General features: G+C 53.2%; 1 pseudogene; it reads right to left on the minus strand.

The window, feature by feature from the left end:
* Nucleotides 1–18,336: 18,336 nt before the first annotated feature.
* Nucleotides 18,337–21,705, minus strand: part of LOC140402381 (prolyl hydroxylase EGLN3-like) — a 275,709-nt pseudogene continuing 272,340 nt past the window's right edge.

The following is a 21,705-nucleotide window of genomic DNA, read 5'->3' on the forward strand; positions in this document are numbered from 1 at the left end:
TACAGTGACAGACCCGTCCCCACCAGTACTGTATCCCATTGTTATACAGTGACAGACCCGTACCCACCAGTACTGTACCCCAGTGTTATACAGTGACAGACCTGCCCCCACCAGTACTGTACCCCAGTGTTATACAGTGACAGACCCGTCCCCACCAGTACTGTATCCGTGTTATACAGTGACAGACCAATCCCCACCAGTACTATACCCCAGTGTTATACAGTGACAGACCCGTCCCCACCAGTACTGTACCCCAGTGTTATACAGTGACAGACCCATCCCCACCAGTACTGTACCCCAGTGTTACACAGTGACAGAGCCATCCCCACCAGTACTGTACCCCAGTGTTATACAGTGACAGACCCGTCCCCACCAGTACTGTCCCCCAGTGTTAGACAGTGACAGACCCATCCCCACCAGTACTGTACCCCAGTGTTATACAGTGACAGACCCGTCCCCACCAGTACTGTACCCCAGTGTTATACAGGACCGACCCGTCCCCACCAGTACTGTATCCCAGTGTTATACAGTGACAGAACCCGCCCCACCAGTACTGTGGCCCAGTGTTATACAGCGACAGACCTGTCCCCACCAGTACTGTATCCCAGTGTTATACAGTGACAGAGCCCTCACCAACAGTACTGTATACCAGTGTTATACAGTGACAAACCCGTCCCCACCAGTACTGTATCCCAGTGTTTTCCAGTGACAGACCCGTCCCCACCAGTACTGTACCCCAGTGTTATACAGTGACAGACCCGTCCCGACCAGTACTGTACCCCAGTGTTATACAGTGACAGACCCGTCCCGACCAGTACTGTACCCCAATGTTATACAATGACAGACCCGTCCTCACCAGTACTGTGGCCCAGTGTTATACAGTGACAGACCCGTCCCCACCAGTACTGTACCCCAGTGTTATACAGTGACAGACCCGTCCCCACCAGTACTGTACCCCAGTGTTATACAATGACAGACCCGTCCCCACCAGTACTGTGGCCCAGTGTTATACAGTGACAGACCCGTCCCCACCAGTATTGTACCCCAGTGTTATACAGTGACAGACCCGTCCCCACCAGTACTGTACCCCAGTGTTATACCTTGACAGACCCGCCCCCACCTGTACTGTACCGCAGTGTTATAGTGACAGACCCCTCCCCACCAGTACTGTACCCCGTGCTATACAGTGACAGACCCATCCCCATCAGTATTTTACCCCAGTGTTATACAGTGACAGACCCGTCCCCATCAGTACTGTATCCGTGTTATACAGTGACAGACCAATCCCCACCAGTACTATAACCTAGTGTTATACAGTGACAGACTGATCCCCACCAGTACTGTACCCCAGTGTTATACAGTGACAGACCCGTCCCCACCAGTATAGTATCCCAGTGTTATACAGTGACAGACCCGTCCCCACCAGTACTGCACCCGTGTTATACATGGACAGACCCTTTCCCACCAGTACTGTACCCCAGTGTTATACAGTGACAGACCCGTCCCCACCAGTACTGTATCCCAGTGTTTTCCAGTGACAGACCCGTCCCCACCAGTACTGTCCCCCAGTGTTATACAGTGACAGACCCGTCCCGACCAGTACTGTACCCCAGTGTTATACAGTGACAGACCCGTCCCGGCCAGTACTGTACCCCATTGTTATACAATGACAGACCCGTCCTCACCAGTACTGTATCCCAGTGTTATACAGTGACAGACCGTCCCCACCAGTACTGTATCCGTGTTATACAGTGACAGACCAATCCCCACCAGTACTGTACCCCAGTGTTATACAGTGACAGACCCGTCCCCACCAGTACTGTACCCCAGTGTTATACAGTGACAGACCCGTCCCCACCAGTACTGTATCCGTGTTATACAGTGACAGACGCATCCCCACCAGTACTGTACCCCAGTGTTATACAGCGTCAGACCCGTCCGCACCAGTACTGTATCCCAGTGTTACACAGTCACAGGCCCGTCCCCACCAGTACTGTACCCCAGTGTTATACAGTGACAAACCCCTCCCCAGCAGTACTGTGGCCCAGTGTTATAGTGACAGACCCATCCCCGCCAGTACTGTACCCCAGTGTTATACAGAGACAGACCCATCCACACCAGTACTGTATCCCATTTCTAAACAGTGACTGACCCGTCCCCATCAGTACTGTACCCCAGTGTTATACAGTGACTGACCCGTCCTCACCAGTACTGTGCCCCAGTGTTATACAGTGACAGACCGGTCCCCACCAGTATTGTACCCCAGTGTTATACAGCGACAGACCCGTCCCCTCCAGTACTGTACCCCAGTGTTACACAGTCACAGGCCCGTCCCCACCAGTACAGTACCCCAGTGTTATACAGTGACAGACCCATCCCCACCAGTACTGTACCCCAGTGTTATACAGTGACAGACCCGTCCCCACCAGTACTGTATCCCAGTGTTATACAGTGACAGACCCATCCCCACCAGTACTGTACCCCAGTGTTACACAGTGACAGACCCGTCCCCACCAGTGCTGTATCCCAGTGTTATACAGTGACAGACCCATCCCCACCAGTACTGTACCCCAGTGTTACACAGTGACAGACAGTCCCCAACAGTACTGTACCCCAGTGTTATACAGTGACAGACCCGTCCCGACCTGTACTGTATTCCAGTGTTATACAGTGACAGACCCATCCCCACCAGTACTGTACCCCAGTGTTACACAGTGACAGACCCGTCCCCACCAGTGCTGTATCCCAGTGTTATACAGTGACAGACCCATCCCCACCAGTACTGTACCCCAGTGTTACACAGTGACAGACAGTCCCCAACAGTACTGTACCCCAGTGTTATACAGTGACAGACCCGTCCCCACCAGTACTGTACCCCAGTGTTATAAAGGACAGACCCGTCCGAACCAGTACTGTACCCCAGTGTTATACAGTGACAGAACCCGCCCCACCAGGACTGTGGCCCAGTGTTATACAGTGACAGACCCGTCCCCACCAGTATTGTATACCAGTGTTATACAGTGACAAACCCTTACCCACCAGTACTGTGGCCCAGTGTTATAATGACAGACCCATCCCCACCAGTACTGTACCCCAGTGTTATACAGTGACAGACCCGTCCCCACCAGTATTGTATTCCAGTGTTATACAGTGACAGACCCATCCCCACCAGTACTGTACCCGTGTTATACAGTGACAGACCCTTCCCCACCAGTACTGTACCCCAGTGTTATACAGTGACAGACCCATCCCCACCAGTACTGTATCCCAGTGTTTTCCAGTGACAGACCCGTCCCCACCAGTACTGTGGCCCAGTGTTATAATGACAGACCCATCCCCACCAGTACTGTACCCCAGTGTTATACAGTGACAGACCCGTCCCCACCAGTATTGTATTCCAGTGTTATACAGTGACAGACCCATCCCCACCAGTACTGTACCCGTGTTATACAGTGACAGACCCATCCCCACCAGTACTGTATCCCAGTGTTTTCCAGTGACAGACCCGTCCCGACCAGTACTGTACCCCAGTGTTATACAGTGACAGACCGTCCCCACCAGTACTGTATCCGTGTTATACAGTGACAGACCAATCCCCGCCAGTACTGTACCCCAGTGTTATACAGTGACAGACCCGTCCCCACCAGTACTGTATCCGTGTTATACAGTGACAGACCCATCCCCACAAGTACTGTACCCCAGTGTTATTCAGTGACCGACACATCCCCACCAGTACTGTATCCCAGTGTTATACAGTGACAGACCGGTCCCCACCAGTACTGTATCCCAGTGTTATACAGTGACAGACGCATCCCCACCAGTACTGTACCCCAGTGTTACACAGTGACAGACCCATCCCCACCAGTACTGTACCCCAGTGTTATAGTGACAGACCCGTCCCCACCAGCACTGTACCCCAGTGTTATACAGTGACAGACCCGTCCCCACCAGTACTGTACCCCAGTGTTATACAGTGACAGACCCGTTCCCACCAGTACTGTACCCCAGTGTTATACAGTGACAGACCCATCCCCACCAGTACTGTACCACAGTGTTACACAGTGACAGACAGTCCCCACCAGTACTGTACCCCAGTGTTATACAGTGACAGACCCGTCCCCACCTGTACTGTATTCCAGTGTTATACAGTGACAGACCCATCCCCACCAGTACTGTACCCCGGAGTTATACAGTGACAGACCCATCCCCACCAGTACTGTACCCCAGTGTTATACAGTGATAGGCCCGTCCCCACCAGTACTGTCCCCCAGTGTTATACAGTGACAGACCCATCCCCACCAGTACTGTACCCCAGTGTTATACAGTGACAGACCCGTCCCCACCAGTACTGTACCCCAGTGTTATACAGGACAGACCCGTCCCCACCAGTACTGTACCCCAGTGTTATACAGTGACAGACCCGTCCCCACCAATATTGTATACCAGTGTTATACAGTGACAAACCCCTCCCCACCAGTACTGTGGCCCAGTGTTATAATGACAGACCCATCCCCACCAGTACTGTACCCCAGTGTTATACAGTGACAGACCCGTCCCCACCAGTATTGTATCCCAGTGTTATACAGTGACAGACCCGTCCCCACCAGTACTGTACCCGTGTTATACAGTGACAGACCCTTCCCCACCAGTACTGTACCCCAGTGTTATACAGTGACAGACCCGTCCCCACCAGTACTGTATCCCAGTGTTTTCCAGTGACAGACCCGTCCCGACCAGTACTGTACCCCAGTGTTATACAGTGACAGACCCGTCCCGACCAGTACTGTACCCCATTGTTATACAATGACAGACCCGTCCCCACCAGTACTGTACCCCATTGTTATACATTGACAGACCCGTCCGCACCAGTACTGTGGCCCAGTGTTATACAGTGACAGACCCGTCCCCACCAGTACTGTACCCCAGTGTTATACAGTGACAGACCCGTCCCCACCAGTACTGTACTCCAGTGTTATACAATGACAGACCCGTCCCCACCAGTACTGTGGCCCAGTGTTATACAGTGACAGACCCGTCCCCACCAGTACTGTATCCCAGTGTTACACAGTCACAGGACGTCCCGACCAGTACTTTACCCCAGTGTTATACAGTGACAAACCCCTCCCCACCAGTACTGTGGCACAGTGTTATAGTGACAGACCCATCCCCGCCAGTACTGAACCCCAGTGTTATACAGAGACAGACCCATCCCCACCAGTACTGTATCCCATTTCTAAACAGTGACTGACCCGTCCCCATCAGTACTGTACCCCAGTGTTATACAGTGACAGACCCGTCCCCACCAGTATAGTATCCCAGTGTTATACAGTGACAGACCCGTCCCCACCAGTACTGCACCCGTGTTATACAGTGACAGACCCTTTCCCACCAGTACTGTACCCCAGTGTTATACAGTGACAGACCCGTCCCCACCAGTACTGTATCCCAGTGTTTTCCAGTGACAGACCCGTCCCCACCAGTACTGTCCCCCAGTGTTATACAGTGATAGACCCGTCCCGACCAGTACTGTACCCCAGTGTTATACAATGACAGACCCGTCCTCACCAGTACTGTGGCCCAGTGTTATACAGTGACAGACCCGTCCCCACCAGTACTGTATCCGTGTTATACAGTGACAGACGCATCCCCACCAGTACTGTACCCCAGTGTTATACAGCGACAGACCGTCCCCACCAGTACTGTACCCCAGTGTTATACAGTGACAAACCCCTCCCCAGCAGTACTGTATCCGTGTTATACAGTGACAGACGCATCCCCACCAGTACTGTACCCCAGTGTTATACAGCGACAGACCGTCCCCACCAGTACTGTACCCCAGTGTTATACAGTGACAAACCCCTCCCCAGCAGTACTGTGGCCCAGTGTTATAGTGACAGACCCATCCCCGCCAGTACTGTACCCCAGTGTTATACAGAGACAGACCCATCCACACCAGTACTGTATCCCATTTCTAAACAGTGACTGACCCGTCCCCATCAGTACTGTACCCCAGTGTTACACAGTGACAGACCAGTCCTCATCAGTACTGTGCCCCAGTGTTATACAGTGACAGACCGGTCCCCACCAGTACTGTGCCCCAGTGTTATACAGTCACAGGCCCGTCCCCACCAGTACAGTACCCCAGTGTTATACAGTGACAGACCCGTCCCCACCAGTACTGTACCCCAGTGTTATACAGTCACAGGCCCGTCCCCACCAGTACAGTACCCCAGTGTTATACAGTGACAGACCCATCCCCACCAGTACTGTACCCCAGTGTTACACAGTGACAGACAGTCCCCAACAGTACTGTACCCCAGTGTTATACAGTGACAGACCCGTCCCGACCTGTACTGTATTCCAGTGTTATACAGTGACAGAACCATCCCCACCAGTACTGTACCCCAGTGTTATACAGTGATAGGCCCGTCCCCACCAGTACTGTCCCCCAGTGTTATACAGTGACAGACCCATCCCCACCAGTACTGTACCCCAGTGTTATACAGTGACAGACCCGTCCCCACCAGTACTGTACCCCAGTGTTATACAGGACAGACCCGTCCCCACCAGTACTGTACCCCAGTGTTATACAGTGACAGAACCCGCCCCACCAGGACTGTGGCCCAGTGTTATACAGTGACAGACCCGTCCCCACCAGTATTGTATACCAGTGTTATACAGTGACAAACCCCTACCCACCAGTACTGTGGCCCAGTGTTATAATGACAGACCCATCCCCACCAGTACTGTATCCCAGTGTTTTCCAGTGACAGACCCTTCCCCACCAGTACTGTACCCCAGTGTTATACAGTGACAGACCCGTCCCCACCAGTACTGTATCCGTGTTATACAGTGACAGACCCATCCCCACAAGTACTGAACCCCAGTGTTATTCAGTGACCGACACATCCCCACCAGTACTGTATCCCAGTGTTATACAGTGACAGACCGGTCCCCACCAGTACTGTATCCCAGTGTTATACAGTGACAGACCCATCCCCACCAGTACTGTACCCCAGTGTTACACAGTGACAGACCCATCCCCACCAGTACTGTACCCCAGTGTTATAGTGACAGACCCGTCCCCACCAGTACTGTACCCCAGTGTTATACAGTGACAGACCCGTCCCCACCAGTACTGTACCCCAGTGTTATACAGTGACAGACCCGTTCCCACCAGTACTGTACCCCAGTGTTATACAGTGACAGACCCATCCCCACCAGTACTGTACCACAGTGTTACACAGTGACAGACAGTCCCCACCAGTACTGTACCCCAGTGTTATACAGTGACAGACCCGTCCCCACCTGTACTGTATTCCAGTGTTATACAGTGACAGACCCATCCCCACCAGTACTGTACCCCGGAGTTATACAGTGACAGACCCATCCCCACCAGTACTGTACCCCAGTGTTATACAGTGATAGGCCCGTCCCCACCAGTACTGTCCCCCAGTGTTATACAGTGACAGACCCATCCCCACCAGTACTGTACCCCAGTGTTATACAGTGACAGACCCGTCCCCACCAGTACTGTACCCCAGTGTTATACAGGACAGACCCGTCCCCACCAGTACTGTACCCCAGTGTTATACAGTGACAGACCCGTCCCCACCAGTATTGTATACCAGTGTTATACAGTGACAAACCCCTCCCCACCAGTACTGTGGCCCAGTGTTATAATGACAGACCCATCCCCACCAGTACTGTACCCCAGTGTTATACAGTGACAGACCCGTCCCCACCAGTATTGTATCCCAGTGTTATACAGTGACAGACCCGTCCCCACCAGTACTGTACCCGTGTTATACAGTGACAGACCCTTCCCCACCAGTACTGTACCCCAGTGTTATACAGTGACAGACCCGTCCCCACCAGTACTGTATCCCAGTGTTTTCCAGTGACAGACCAGTCCTCACCAGTACTGTACCCCAGTGTTATACAGTGACAGACCCGTCCCGACCAGTACTGTACCCCAGTATTATACAGTGACAGACCCGTCCCGACCAGTACTGTACCCCATTGTTATACAATGACAGACCCGTCCGCACCAGGACTGTGGCCCAGTGTTATACAGTGACAGACCCGTCCCCACCAGTACTGTACCCCATTGTTATACATTGACAGACCCGTCCGCACCAGTACTGTGGCCCAGTGTTATACAGTGACAGACCCGTCCCCACCAGTACTGTACCCCAGTGTTATACAGTGACAGACCCGTCCCCACCAGTACTGTACTCCAGTGTTATACAATGACAGACCCGTCCCCACCAGTACTGTGGCCCAGTGTTATACAGTGACAGATCCATCCCCACCAGTACTGTACCCCAGTGTTATACAGCGACAGACCCGTCCCCACCAGTACTGTGGCACAGTGTTATAGTGACAGACCCATCCCCGCCAGTACTGAACCCCAGTGTTATACAGAGACAGACCCATCCCCACCAGTACTGTATCCCATTTCTAAACAGTGACTGACCCGTCCCCATCAGTACTGTACCCCAGTGTTATACAGTGACAGACCCATCCCCACCAGTACTGTACCCCAGTGTTATACAGTGACAGACCCGTCCCCACCAGTATAGTATCCCAGTGTTATACAGTGACAGACCCGTCCCCACCAGTACTGCACCCGTGTTATACAGTGACAGACCCTTTCCCACCAGTACTGTACCCCAGTGTTATACAGTGACAGACCCGTCCCCACCAGTACTGTATCCCAGTGTTTTCCAGTGACAGACCCGTCCCCACCAGTACTGTCCCCCAGTGTTATACAGTGATAGACCCGTCCCGACCAGTACTGTACCCCAGTGTTATACAATGACAGACCCGTCCTCACCAGTACTGTGGCCCAGTGTTATACAGTGACAGACCCGTCCCCACCAGTACTGTATCCGTGTTATACAGTGACAGACGCATCCCCACCAGTACTGTACCCCAGTGTTATACAGCGACAGACCGTCCCCACCAGTACTGTACCCCAGTGTTATACAGTGACAAACCCCTCCCCAGCAGTACTGTATCCGTGTTATACAGTGACAGACGCATCCCCACCAGTACTGTACCCCAGTGTTATACAGCGACAGACCGTCCCCACCAGTACTGTACCCCAGTGTTATACAGTGACAAACCCCTCCCCAGCAGTACTGTGGCCCAGTGTTATAGTGACAGACCCATCCCCGCCAGTACTGTACCCCAGTGTTATACAGAGACAGACCCATCCACACCAGTACTGTATCCCATTTCTAAACAGTGACTGACCCGTCCCCATCAGTACTGTACCCCAGTGTTACACAGTGACAGACCAGTCCTCATCAGTACTGTGCCCCAGTGTTATACAGTGACAGACCGGTCCCCACCAGTACTGTGCCCCAGTGTTATACAGTCACAGGCCCGTCCCCACCAGTACAGTACCCCAGTGTTATACAGTGACAGACCCGTCCCCACCAGTACTGTACCCCAGTGTTATACAGTCACAGGCCCGTCCCCACCAGTACAGTACCCCAGTCTTATACAGTGACAGACCCATCCCCACCAGTACTGTACCCCAGTGTTACACAGTGACAGACCCGTCCCCACCAGTGCTGTATCCCAGTGTTATACAGTGACAGACCCATCCCCACCAGTACTGTACCCCAGTGTTACACAGTGACAAACAGTCCCCAACAGTACTGTACCCCAGTGTTATACAGTGACAGACCCGTCCCGACCTGTACTGTATTCCAGTGTTATACAGTGACAGACCCATCCCCACCAGTACTGTACCCCAGTGTTATACAGTGATAGGCCCGTCCCCACCAGTACTGTCCCCCAGTGTTATACAGTGACAGACCCATCCCCACCAGTACTGTACCCCAGTGTTATACAGTGACAGACCCGTCCCCACCAGTACTGTACCCCAGTGTTATACAGGACAGACCCGTCCCCACCAGTACTGTACCCCAGTGTTATACAGTGACAGAACCCGCCCCACCAGGACTGTGGCCCAGTGTTATACAGTGACAGTCCCATCCCCACCAGTATTGTACCCCAGTGTTATACAGTGACAAACCCGTCCCCACCAGTATTGTATTCCAGTGTTATACAGTGACAGACCCGTCCCCACCAGTACTGTACCCGTGTTATACAGTGACAGACCCTTCCCCACCAGTACTGTACCCCAGTGTTATACAGTGACAGACCCATCCCCACCAGTACTGTATCCCAGTGTTTTCCAGTGACAGACCCTTCCCCACCAGTACTGTACCCCAGTGTTATACAGTGACAGACCGTCCCCACCAGTACTGTATCCGTGTTATACAGTGACAGACCAATCCCCACCAGTACTGTACCCCAGTGTTATACAGTGACAGACCCGACCCCACCAGTACTGTACCCCAGTGTTATACAGTGACAGACCCGTCCCCACCAGTACTGTATCCGTGTTATACAGTGACAGACCCATCCCCACCAGTACTGTACCCCAGTGTTATACAGTGACAGACCCGTCCCCACCAGTACTGTATCCGTGTTATACAGTGACAGACCCATCCCCACCAGTACTGTACCCCAGTGTTATACAGTGACAGACCCGTCCCCACCAGTACTGTATCCGTGTTATACAGTGACAGACCCGTCCCCACCAGTACTGTACCCCAGTGTTATGCAGTGACCGACACATCCCCACCAGTACTGTATCCGTGTTATACAGTGACAGACCCGACCCCACCAGTACTGTACCCCAGTGTTATACAGTGACAGACCCGTCCCCACCAGTATTGTATACCAGTGTTATACAGTGACAAACCCCTCCCCACCAGTACTGTGGCCCAGTGTTATAATGACAGACCCATCCCCACCAGTACTGTACCCCAGTGTTATACAGTGACAGACCCGTCCCCACCAGTATTGTATCCCAGTGTTATACAGTGACAGACCCGTCCCCACCAGTACTGTACCCGTGTTATACAGTGACAGACCCTTCCGCACCAGTACTGTACCCCAGTGTTATACAGTGACAGACCCGTCCCCACCAGTACTGTATCCCAGTGTTTTCCAGTGACAGACCAGTCCTCACAAGTACTGTACCCCAGTGTTATACAGTGACAGACCCGTCCCGACCAGTACTGTACCCCAGTGTTATACAGTGACAGACCCGTCCCGACCAGTACTGTACCCCATTGTTATACAATGACAGACCCGTCCGCACCAGGACTGTGGCCCAGTGTTATACAGTGACAGACCCGTCCCCACCAGTACTGTACCCCATTGTTATACATTGACAGACCCGTCCGCACCAGTACTGTGGCCCAGTGTTATACAGTGACAGACCCGTCCCCACCAGTACTGTACCCCAGTGTTATACAGTGACAGACCCGTCCCCACCAGTACTGTACCCCAGTGTTATACAGTGACAGACCCGTCCCCACCAGTACTGTACCCCAGTGTTATACAGTGACAGACCCATCCCCACCAGTACTGTATCCCAGTGTTATACAGTGACAGACCCATCCCCACCAGTACTGTATCCCAGTGTTATACAGTGACAGACCCACCCCCACCAGTACTGTACCCCAGTGTTATACAGTGACAGACCCGTCCCCACCAGTATTGTACCCCAGTGTTATACAGTGACAGACCCGTCCCCACCAGTACTGTACCTCAGTGTTATACAATGAAAGACCCGTCCGCACCAGTACTGTACCCCAGTGTTATACAGTGACAGACCCGTCCCCACCAGTACTGTACCCCAGTGTTATACAGTGACAGACCCATCCCCACCAGTACTGTACCCCAGTGTTATACAGTGACAGATCCGTCCCCACCAGTACTGTACCCCACTGTTACACAGTGACAGACCCGTCCCCACCAGTACTGTACCCCAGTGTTATACAGGACAGACCCGTCCCCACCAGTATTGTACCCCAGTGTTATACAGTGACAGAACCCGCCCCACCAGCACTGTGGCCCAGTGTTATACAGTGACAGACCCGTCCCCACCAGTACTGTACCCCAGTGTTATACAGTGACAAACCCCTCCCCACCAGTACTGTGGCCCAGTGTTATAATGACAGACCCATCCCCACCAGTACCGTACCCCAGTGTTATACAGTGACAGACCCGTCCCCACCAGTATTGTATCCCAGTGTTATACAGTGACAGACCCGTCCCCACCAGTACTGTACCCGTGTTATACAGTGACAGACCCTTCCCCACCAGTACTGTACCCCAGTGTTATACAGTGACAGACCCGTCCCCACCAGTACTGTATCCCAGTGTTTTCCAGTGACAGACCCGTCCCCACCAGTACTGTACCCCAGTGTTATACAGTGACAGACCCGTCCCGACCAGTACTGTACCCCAGTGTTATACAGTGACAGACCCGTCCCGACCAGTACTGTACCCCATTGTTATACGATGACAGACCCGTCCGCACCAGTACTGTGGCCCAGTGTTATACAGTGACAGACCCGTCCCCACCAGTACTGTACCCCATTGTTATACAATGACAGACCCGTCCGCACCAGTACTGTGGCCCAGTGTTATACAGTGACAGACCCGTCCCCACCAGTACTGTACCCCATTGTTATACAATGACAGACCCGTCCGCACCAGTACTGTGGCCCAGTGTTATACAGTGACAGACCCGTCCCCACCAGTACTGTACCCCAGTGTTATACAGTGACAGACCCGTCCCCACCAGTACTGTACCCCAGTGTTATACAGTGACAGACCCGTCCGCACTAGTACTGTGGCCCAGTGTTATACAGTGACAGACCCGTCCCCACCAGTACTGTGGCCCAGTGTTATACAGTGACAGACCCGTCCCCACCAGTACTGTACCCCATTGTTATCCAATGACAGACCCGTCCGCACCAGTACTGTGGCCCAGTGTTATACAGTGACAGACCCGTCCCCACCAGTACTGTACCTCAGTGTTATACAGTGACAGACCCGTCCCCACCAGTACTGTGGCCCAGTGTTATACAGTGACAGATCCATCCCCACCAGCACTGTACCCCAGTGTTATACAGCGCCAGACCCGTCCGCACCAGTACTGTGGCCCAGTGTTATACAGTGACAGATCCATCCCCACCAGTACTGTACCCCATTGTTATACAATGACAGACCCGTCCGCACCAGTACTGTGGCCCAGTGTTATACAGTGACAGACCCGTCCCCACCAGTACTGTACCTCAGTGTTATACAGTGACAGACCCGTCCCCACCATTCCTGTGGCCCAGTGTTATACAGTGACAGACCCTTCCCAACCAGTACTGTACCCCAGTGTTATACAGTGACAGACCCGTCCCCACCAGTACTGTGGCCCAGTGTTATACAGTGACAGATCCATCCCCACCAGTACTGTACCTCAGTGTTATACAGTGACAGATCCATCCCCACCAGTACTGTACCCCAGTGTTATACAGCGCCAGACCCCTCCCCACCAGTACTGTATCCCAGTGTTATACAGTGACAGGCCCGTCCCCACCAGTACTGTACCCCAGTGTTATACAGTGACAAACCCCTCCCCACCAGTACTGTGGCCCAGTGTTATAGTGACAGACCCATCCTCACCAGTACTGTACACCAGTGTTATACAGAGACAGACCCGTCCCCACCAGTACTGTACCCCAGTGTTACACAGTCACAGGCCCGGCCCCACCAGTACAGTACCCCAGTGTTAGACAGTGACAGACCCGTCCCCACCAGTACTGTGGCCCAGTGTTATACAGTGACAGATCCATCCCCACCAGTACTGTACCCCAGTGTTATACAGCGCCAGACCCGTCCCCACCAGTACTGTCCCCCAGTGTTATACAGCGACAGACCCGTCCCCACCAGTACTGTATCCCAGTGTTACACAGTCACAGGCCCGGCCCACCAGTACTGTGGCCCAGTGTTATACAGCGACAGATCCATCCCCACCAGTACTATCCCCCAGTGTTATACAGTGACAGACCCGTCCCCACCAGTACTGTATCCCAGTGTTACACAGTCAAAGGCCCGGCCCCACCAGTACTGTGGCCCAGTGTTATACAGTGACAGACCCGTCCCCACCAGTACTGTACCCCAGTGTTACACAGTGACAGACCCGTCCCCACCAGTACTGTACCCCAGTGTTATACAGCGCCAGACCCGTCCCCACCAGTACTGTCCCCCAGTGTTATGCAGTGACAGACCCGTCCCCACCAGTACTGTGCCCCAGTGTTATACAGTGACAGACCCGTCCCCACCAGTACTGTACCCCAGTGTTATACAGTGACAGACCCGTCCCCACCAGTACAGTGGCCCAGTGTTATACAGTGACAGATCCATCCCCACCAGTACTGTACCCCAGTGTTATACAGTGACAGACCCGTCCCCACCAGTACTGTGGCCCAGTGTTATACAGTGACAGATCCATCCCCACCAGTACTGTACCCCAGTGTTAGACAGTGACAGACCCGTCCCCACCAGTACTGTGGCCCAGTGTTATACAGTCACAGGCCCGTCCCCACCAGTACTGTACCCCAGTGTTATACAGTGACAAACCCCTCCCCACCAGTACTGTGGCCCAGTGTTATAGTGACAGACCCATCCCCGCCAGTACTGTACCCCAGTGTTATACAGAGACAGACCCATCCCCACCAGTACTGTATCCCATTTCTAAACAGTGACTGACCCGTCCCCATCAGTACTGTACCCCAGTGTTATACAGTGACTGACCCGTCCTCACCAGTACTGTACCCCAGTGTTATACAGTGACAGACCCGTCCCCACCAGTACTTTCCCCCAGTGTTATACAGTGACAGACCCGTCCCCACCAGTACTGTACCCCAGTGTTATACAGTGACAGACTCGTCCCCACCAGTACTGTACCTCAGTGTTATACAGTGACAGACCCGTCCCCACCAGTGCTGTATCCCAGTGTTATACAGTGACAGACCCATCCCCACCAGTACTGTATCCCAGTGTGACACAGTGACAGACCCGTCCCCACCAGTACTGCATCCCAGTGTTATACAGTGACAGACCCGTCCCCACCAGTACTGTATCCCAGTGTTACACAGTGACAGACCCGTCCCCACCAGTACTGTACCCCAGTGTTACACAGTGACAGACCCGTCCCCACCAGTACTGTACCCCAGTGTTACACAGTGACAGACCCGTCCCCACCAGTACTGTACCCCAGTGTTATACAGTGACAGACCCGTCCGCACCAGTACTGTATCCCAGTGTTACACAGTCACAGGCCCGTCCCCACCAGTACTGTACCCCAGTGTTATACAGTGACAAACCCCTCCCCACCAGTACTGTGGCCCAGTGTTATAGTGACAGACCCATCCCCGCCAGTACTGTACCCCAGTGTTATACAGAGACAGACCCATCCCCACCAGTACTGTATCCCATTTCTAAGCAGTGACTGACCCGTCCCCATCAGTACTGTACCCCAGTGTTATACAGTGACAGACCCGTCCCCACCAGTACTGTACCCCAGTGTTATACAGAGACAGACCCATCCCCACCAGTACTGTGTCCCATTTCTATACAGTGACTGACCCGTCCCCATCAGTACTGTACCCCAGTGTTATACAGTGACTGACACGTCCCCACCAGTACTGTACCCCAGTGTTATACAGTGACAGACCCGTCCCCACCAGTACTGTACGCTAGTGTTATACAGTGGCAGACCTGTCTCCACCAGCACAATACCAGTGTTATACAGTGACAGACCTGTCCCCACCAGTACTGTACCCCAGTGTTACACAGTGACAGACACGTCCCCACCAGTACTGTATCCCAGTGTTATACAGTGACAGACCCGTCCCCACCAGTACTGTATCCGTGTTATACAGTGACAGACCCATCCCCACCAGTACTGTACCCCAGTGTTATACAGCGACAGACCCGTCCCCACCAGTACTGTATCCCAGTGTTATACAGTGACAGACCCATCCCCACCAGTACTGTACCCCAGTGTTATACAGTGACAGACACGTCCCCACCAGTACTGTATCCGTGTTATACAGTGACAGACCCGTCCCCACCAGTACTGTATCCCAGTGTTATACAGTGACAGACCCGTCCCCACCAGTACTGTACCCCAGTGTTATACAGAGACAGACCCGTCCCCACCAGTACTGTACCCCAGTGTTATACAGTGACAGACCCATCCCCACCAGTACTGTACCCCAGTGTCATACAGTGACAGACCCATCCCCACCAGTACTGTACCCCAGTGTCATACAGTGACAGACCCATCCCCACCAGTACTGTACCCCAGTGTTATACAGAGACAGACCCGTCTCCACCAGCACTGTATCCCAGTTCTATACAGTGACAGACCCGTCCCCACCCGTACTGTACCCCAGTGTTATACAGTAACAGACCCATCCCCACCAGTACTGTACACTAGTGTTATACAGTGACAGACCCATCCCCACCAGTACTGTACCCCAGTGTTATAGAATGACAGACCCGTCCGCACCAGTACTGTACCCCGGTGTTACACAGTGACAGACACGTCCCCACCAGTACTGTATCCCAGTGTTACACAGTGACAGACCCATCCCCACCAGTACTGTCCCCCAGTGTTATACAGTGACAGACCCGTCCGCACCAGTACTGTACCCCAGTGTTACACAGTGACAGACACGTCCCCACCAGTACTGTATCCGTGTTATACAGTGACAGACCCATCCCCACCAGTACTGTACCCCAGTGTTATACAGTGACAGACCCATCCCCACCAGTACTGTACCCCAGTGTCATACAGTGACAGACCCATCCGCACCAGTACTGTACCCCAGTGTTATACAGTGACAGACAGGTCCCCACCAGTACTGTACCCCAGTGTTATACAGTGACAGACCCGTCCCCACCAGTACTGTATCCCAGTGTTATACAGTGACAGACCGTCCCCACCAGTACTGTACCCCAGTGTTATACAGTGACAGACCCGTCCCCACCAGTACTGTACCCCAGTGTTATACAGTGACAGACCCATCCGCACCAGTACTGTACCCCAGTGTTATACAGTGACAGACCCATCCCCACCAGTACTGTATCCCAGTGTTATACAGTGACAGACCCATCCCCACCAGTACTGTATCCCAGTGTTATACAGTGACAGACCCACCCCCACCAGTACTGTACCCCAGTGTTATACAGTGACAGACCCGTCCCCACCATTATTGTACCCCAGTGTTATACAGTGACACACCCGTCCCCACCACTGTACCCCAGTGTTATACTGTGACAGACCCGTCCCCACCAGTATTGTACCCCAGTGTTATACAGTGACAGACCCGTCCCCACCAGTACTGTACCGCAGTGTTATACAGTGACAGACCCATCCCCACCAGTGCTGTACCCCAGTGTTATACAGTGACAGACCCGTCCCCACCACTGTACCCCAGTGTTATACAGTGACAGACCCGTCCCCACCACTGTACCCCAGTGTTATACAGTGACAGACCCGTCCCCACCACTGCACCCCAGTGTTATACAGTGACAGACCCGTCCCCACCAGTACTGTACCGCAGTGTTATACAGTGACAGACCCATCCCCACCAGTGCTGTACCCCAGTGTTATACAGTGACAGACCCGTCCCCACCACTGTACCCCAGTGTTATACAGTGACAGACCCGTCCCCACCACTGTACCCCAGTGTTATACAGTGACAGACCCGTCCCCACCACTGTACCCCAGTGTTATACAGTGACAGACCCGTCCCCACCAGTACTGTCCCCCAGTGTTATACAGTGACAGACCGTCCGCACCAGTACTGTACCCCAGTGCTTTCCAGTGACAGACCATCCCCACCAGTACTGTACCTCAGTGTTATACAGTGACACACCCGTCCCCACCACTGTACCCCAGTGTTATACAGTGACAGACCCGTCCCCACCACTGTACCCCAGTGTTATACAGTGACAGACCCGTCCCCACCAGTACTGTACCTCAGTGTTATACAGTGACAGACCCGTCCCCACCAGTACTGTACCTCAGTGTTATACAGTGACAGACCCGTCCCCACCAGTACTGTACCCCAGTGTTATACAGTGACAGACCCGTCCCCACCAGTACTGTACCCCAGTGTTATACAGTGACAGACCCGTCCCCACCATTACTGTACCCCAGTGTTATACAGCGACAGACCCGTCCCCACCAGTACTGTACCTCAGTGTTATACAGTGACAGACCCGTCCCCACCATTACTGTACCCCAGTGTTATACAGTGACAGACCCGTCCCCACCAGTACTGTACCCCAGTGTTATACAGAGACAGACCCATCCCCACCAGTACTGTACCCCAGTGTTTATACAGTGACCCACACCTCCGGATGATAGATGCAGTTGCCGTTCCCTCCTTACCTCGTGGCAAATGCCGGTTTCACTTCATGCGGGGTTCCTACGGTCTGACCAGAAAATTAATAATCTGTCAAATCGAGGCTCAATGTTCGCAACCTCCGAGCGATTTTCCGGAAATATCTGCAGCAAGCCGCCATGGACCTGGGGAAAGACAAGACAGAGGGTGAGAAACGTGATCCCGGCGGCACGCCTGGCGTTGCTGACCCTCCGGGCACAGAGAAGTGGCAGCACAGAGCACCGCCTCTGGTTGGTGTATCTCCAGTGTTGCCAAACGCAGGCCTCCGGCCCAGGCTAGGCAGAGCCGGTAGTGTCCCAGTGGTTTGGGCCCCAGCCAGAAGGCCGGGGTCTCAAGACTCATTCGTTGTCACTTGAACAGAATACGGCTAGGTCGACCCTTCCCGGTGCAGTACCGAGAGAGTACTGCACAGCCGGAGGCACTGTCGTTCTGAGGAGACGTAAAACTATCAGCCCCTCTCGGGTGATGCCCCCCTCGGGCAACTATCCAAAGAGCTGAGGGGAGTTCGCCCCGCTGTCCACTCAAGTCTTTTCCTGAACCTGCAGCATTAAATCACACGATTTGGTCGTAACCTCACCACTGCGCTCGGACTGGCTGCTGCGTTTCCCACACTGTAACAGGGCCGTATTTAAAAAGTACATCAGCAGTTTCGACATGATAAAGGAAACTCCCTTTAACCTCTATTCCTAGTGCCACGGGGCTGACAAACTCTGTATCTAACCCCGTGCTGTACCTGTCCTGGGAGTGTTTGATGGGGGCAATGTAGAGGGAGCTTTACTCTGTATCTAACCCCGTGCTGTACCTGCCCTGGGAGTGTTTGATGGGGACAGTGTAGAGGGAGCTTTACTCTGTATCTAACCCCGTGCTGTACCTGTCCTGGGAGTGTTTGATGGGGACAGTGTAGAGGGAGCTTTACTCTGTATCTAACCCCGTGCTGTACCTGTCCTGGGAGTGTTTGATGGGGACAGTGTAGAGGGAGCTTTACTCTCTATCTAACCCTGTGCTGTACCTGTCCTGGGAGTGTTTGATGGGGACAGTGTAGAGGGAACTTTACTCTGTATCTAACCCCGTGCTGTACCTGTCCTGGGAGTGTTTGATGGGGACAGTGCAGAGGGAGCTTTACCCTGTATCTAACCCTGTGCTGTACCTGTCCTGGGAGTGTTTGATGGGGGCAGTGTAGAGGGAGCTTTACTCTGTATCTAACCCCGTGCTGTACCTGTCCTGGAGTGTTTGATGGGGACAGTGTAGAGGGAGCTTTACTCTGTATCTAACCCCGTGCTGTACCTGTCCTGGGAGTGTTTGATGGAGACAGTGTAGAGGGAGCTTTACTCTGTATCTAACCCCGTGCTGTACCTGTCCCTGGGAGTGTTTGATGCTAGATGTCAGGACATTATTCAAAGGTTTATTCAACAGCTGATTCTACCTGAATGAGTAAATGATTTCAAGCTGAACAGTTATTCAAAAGGATACTTGTGCAAGGAAAATTATTAATTGCAGATGTTAATCTTTTTTTAAAATGGAACAAATTTTCTTCAGGTTTTTCCGACACATAATGAAGACGATGTAAACCCAACAAAGATATAATGAGCGACCCTCCCCCAGGGAAGGAGGTACTTGTTGTTAATGGTAAAGGGGCTGTTTAGCACACTGGGCTAAATCGCTGGCTTTGAAAGCAGACCCAGGCAGGCCAGCAGCACGGTTCAATTTCCGTACCAGCCTCCCCGAACAGGCGCCGGAATGTGGCGACTAGGGGCTTTTCACAGTAACTTCATTTGAAGCCTACTTGTGACAATAAGCAATTTTCATATATATCTTTTTTTCATCTTAAGATTCGCAGGTTAAGGAAATTGTTGAAATAAATACTCGGGGCACGTCCAGGAGGATTCTGTCTTCTGTTGAGGTGGCCATTTAAGGAGCCATCACTTTGATTTTACTTGTCAACCTGATGAATTAGCCCAAAGTGCGAAGAGAGATTTTGCCCGTACAACCGCAGATTAAGATGGTTCACGATGCAGCCTCGAGGGATCCGCGTTCTATCCCTCACGTAGATCGCACAAGGTTACCAAGGTATCCAGCAAGGTTACCACTTGCAGAATTTAAACGTTGCCCCTTCTCGAATTCCGTTTGTACTTCCCGCCCCCACGCTCATAGATTTTACAGTGCAGAAGGAGGCCATTCGGCCCAGCGAGTCTGCACTGGGACCCTTGGAAAGAGCGCCCGACTTAAGTCCCACGCCTCCACCCTGTCCCCGTAACCCCACCTACCCTTTTGGACACTAAGGGGCAATTTATCATGGCTAATCCACCTAACCTGCGCAAGCTTTGAACTGTGGGAGGAAACCGGAGCGCCCGGAGGAAAACCGCGCACACACGGGGGGGGGGGGGGGGGGGGGGGGGGGGGGGGGTGGAGAAGGTGCAGACTCCGCACAGGCAGTCACCCGAGGCTGCAATTGAACCCGGGACCCTGGCGCTGTGAGGCAGCAGTGCTAAGCACAGTGCCGCCGTGCGTAGAGTGGGAGGACCACCCTGTTAACCTGCTCCTGACCAAGGTGGCCGCTAATAGGCCCAGGCAGTTTGGGGGTGGGGGGGGGGGGGGTGGGGGTGGGGGGGGGGGGTGGGGGGGGGGGAGCACTGTTCTATCAGCCAAACTGTCTGCCCCTCTTCCACAGCTACATTAGTGCTTGGGTACCTCTGGAAAGGGAGCTCGGTGTGTGCGCTGGTACTTTGGAGGCCTCCCGTGACCAGTGGGCACTGCAGGGGCTGGAGTGCATCGTCAGCCCCGGAAACGACACCTTCATTTAATTTGATAAGTTTCCTTGTTCCAATGCCCCTTAAGGTGCTGTCGTTTTTATCCTCTTGGTTTACTCAAAAGAATATAAAGGGAGACTGCTGGGACACTGGGTAGGTAGGTCTGAAGCAGACAGGCTGCATTGTGTTCCCGCCTATTATCAAGAAGAGTTTCAGTGTCTAGTATCGTTCCCCACCAATTGGCTCCAAATTAGTTCGACACCTTTGGTGCAGACATGGGTCCCACAGATGCTGCCACCCCCTATCCGAATAGCCATTCATCATTCCGCAGCTGAGACAGTGGAGTGTCAGCTGTCAATTCAATCACAATTTTTCATTTCATTTTCATTTCACAAGATCATCGACTGAGCCCAACCACACCCACGGGCAGCACGGCGGCACAGTGGTTAGCACTGTGGCTTCACAGCGCCAGGGTCCCCAGGTTCGATTCCCACTTGGGTCACTGTCTGTGCGGAGTTTGCACGTTCTCCCCCGTGTCTGCGTGGGTTTCCTCCGGGTGCTCCGGTTTCCTCCCACTAGTCCCCAAAGACGTGCTTGTTGGTGAA

This window comes from Scyliorhinus torazame, chromosome 25 (assembly GCF_047496885.1).
Source record: "Scyliorhinus torazame isolate Kashiwa2021f chromosome 25, sScyTor2.1, whole genome shotgun sequence".
Classification (NCBI taxonomy): domain Eukaryota; kingdom Metazoa; phylum Chordata; class Chondrichthyes; order Carcharhiniformes; family Scyliorhinidae; genus Scyliorhinus; species Scyliorhinus torazame.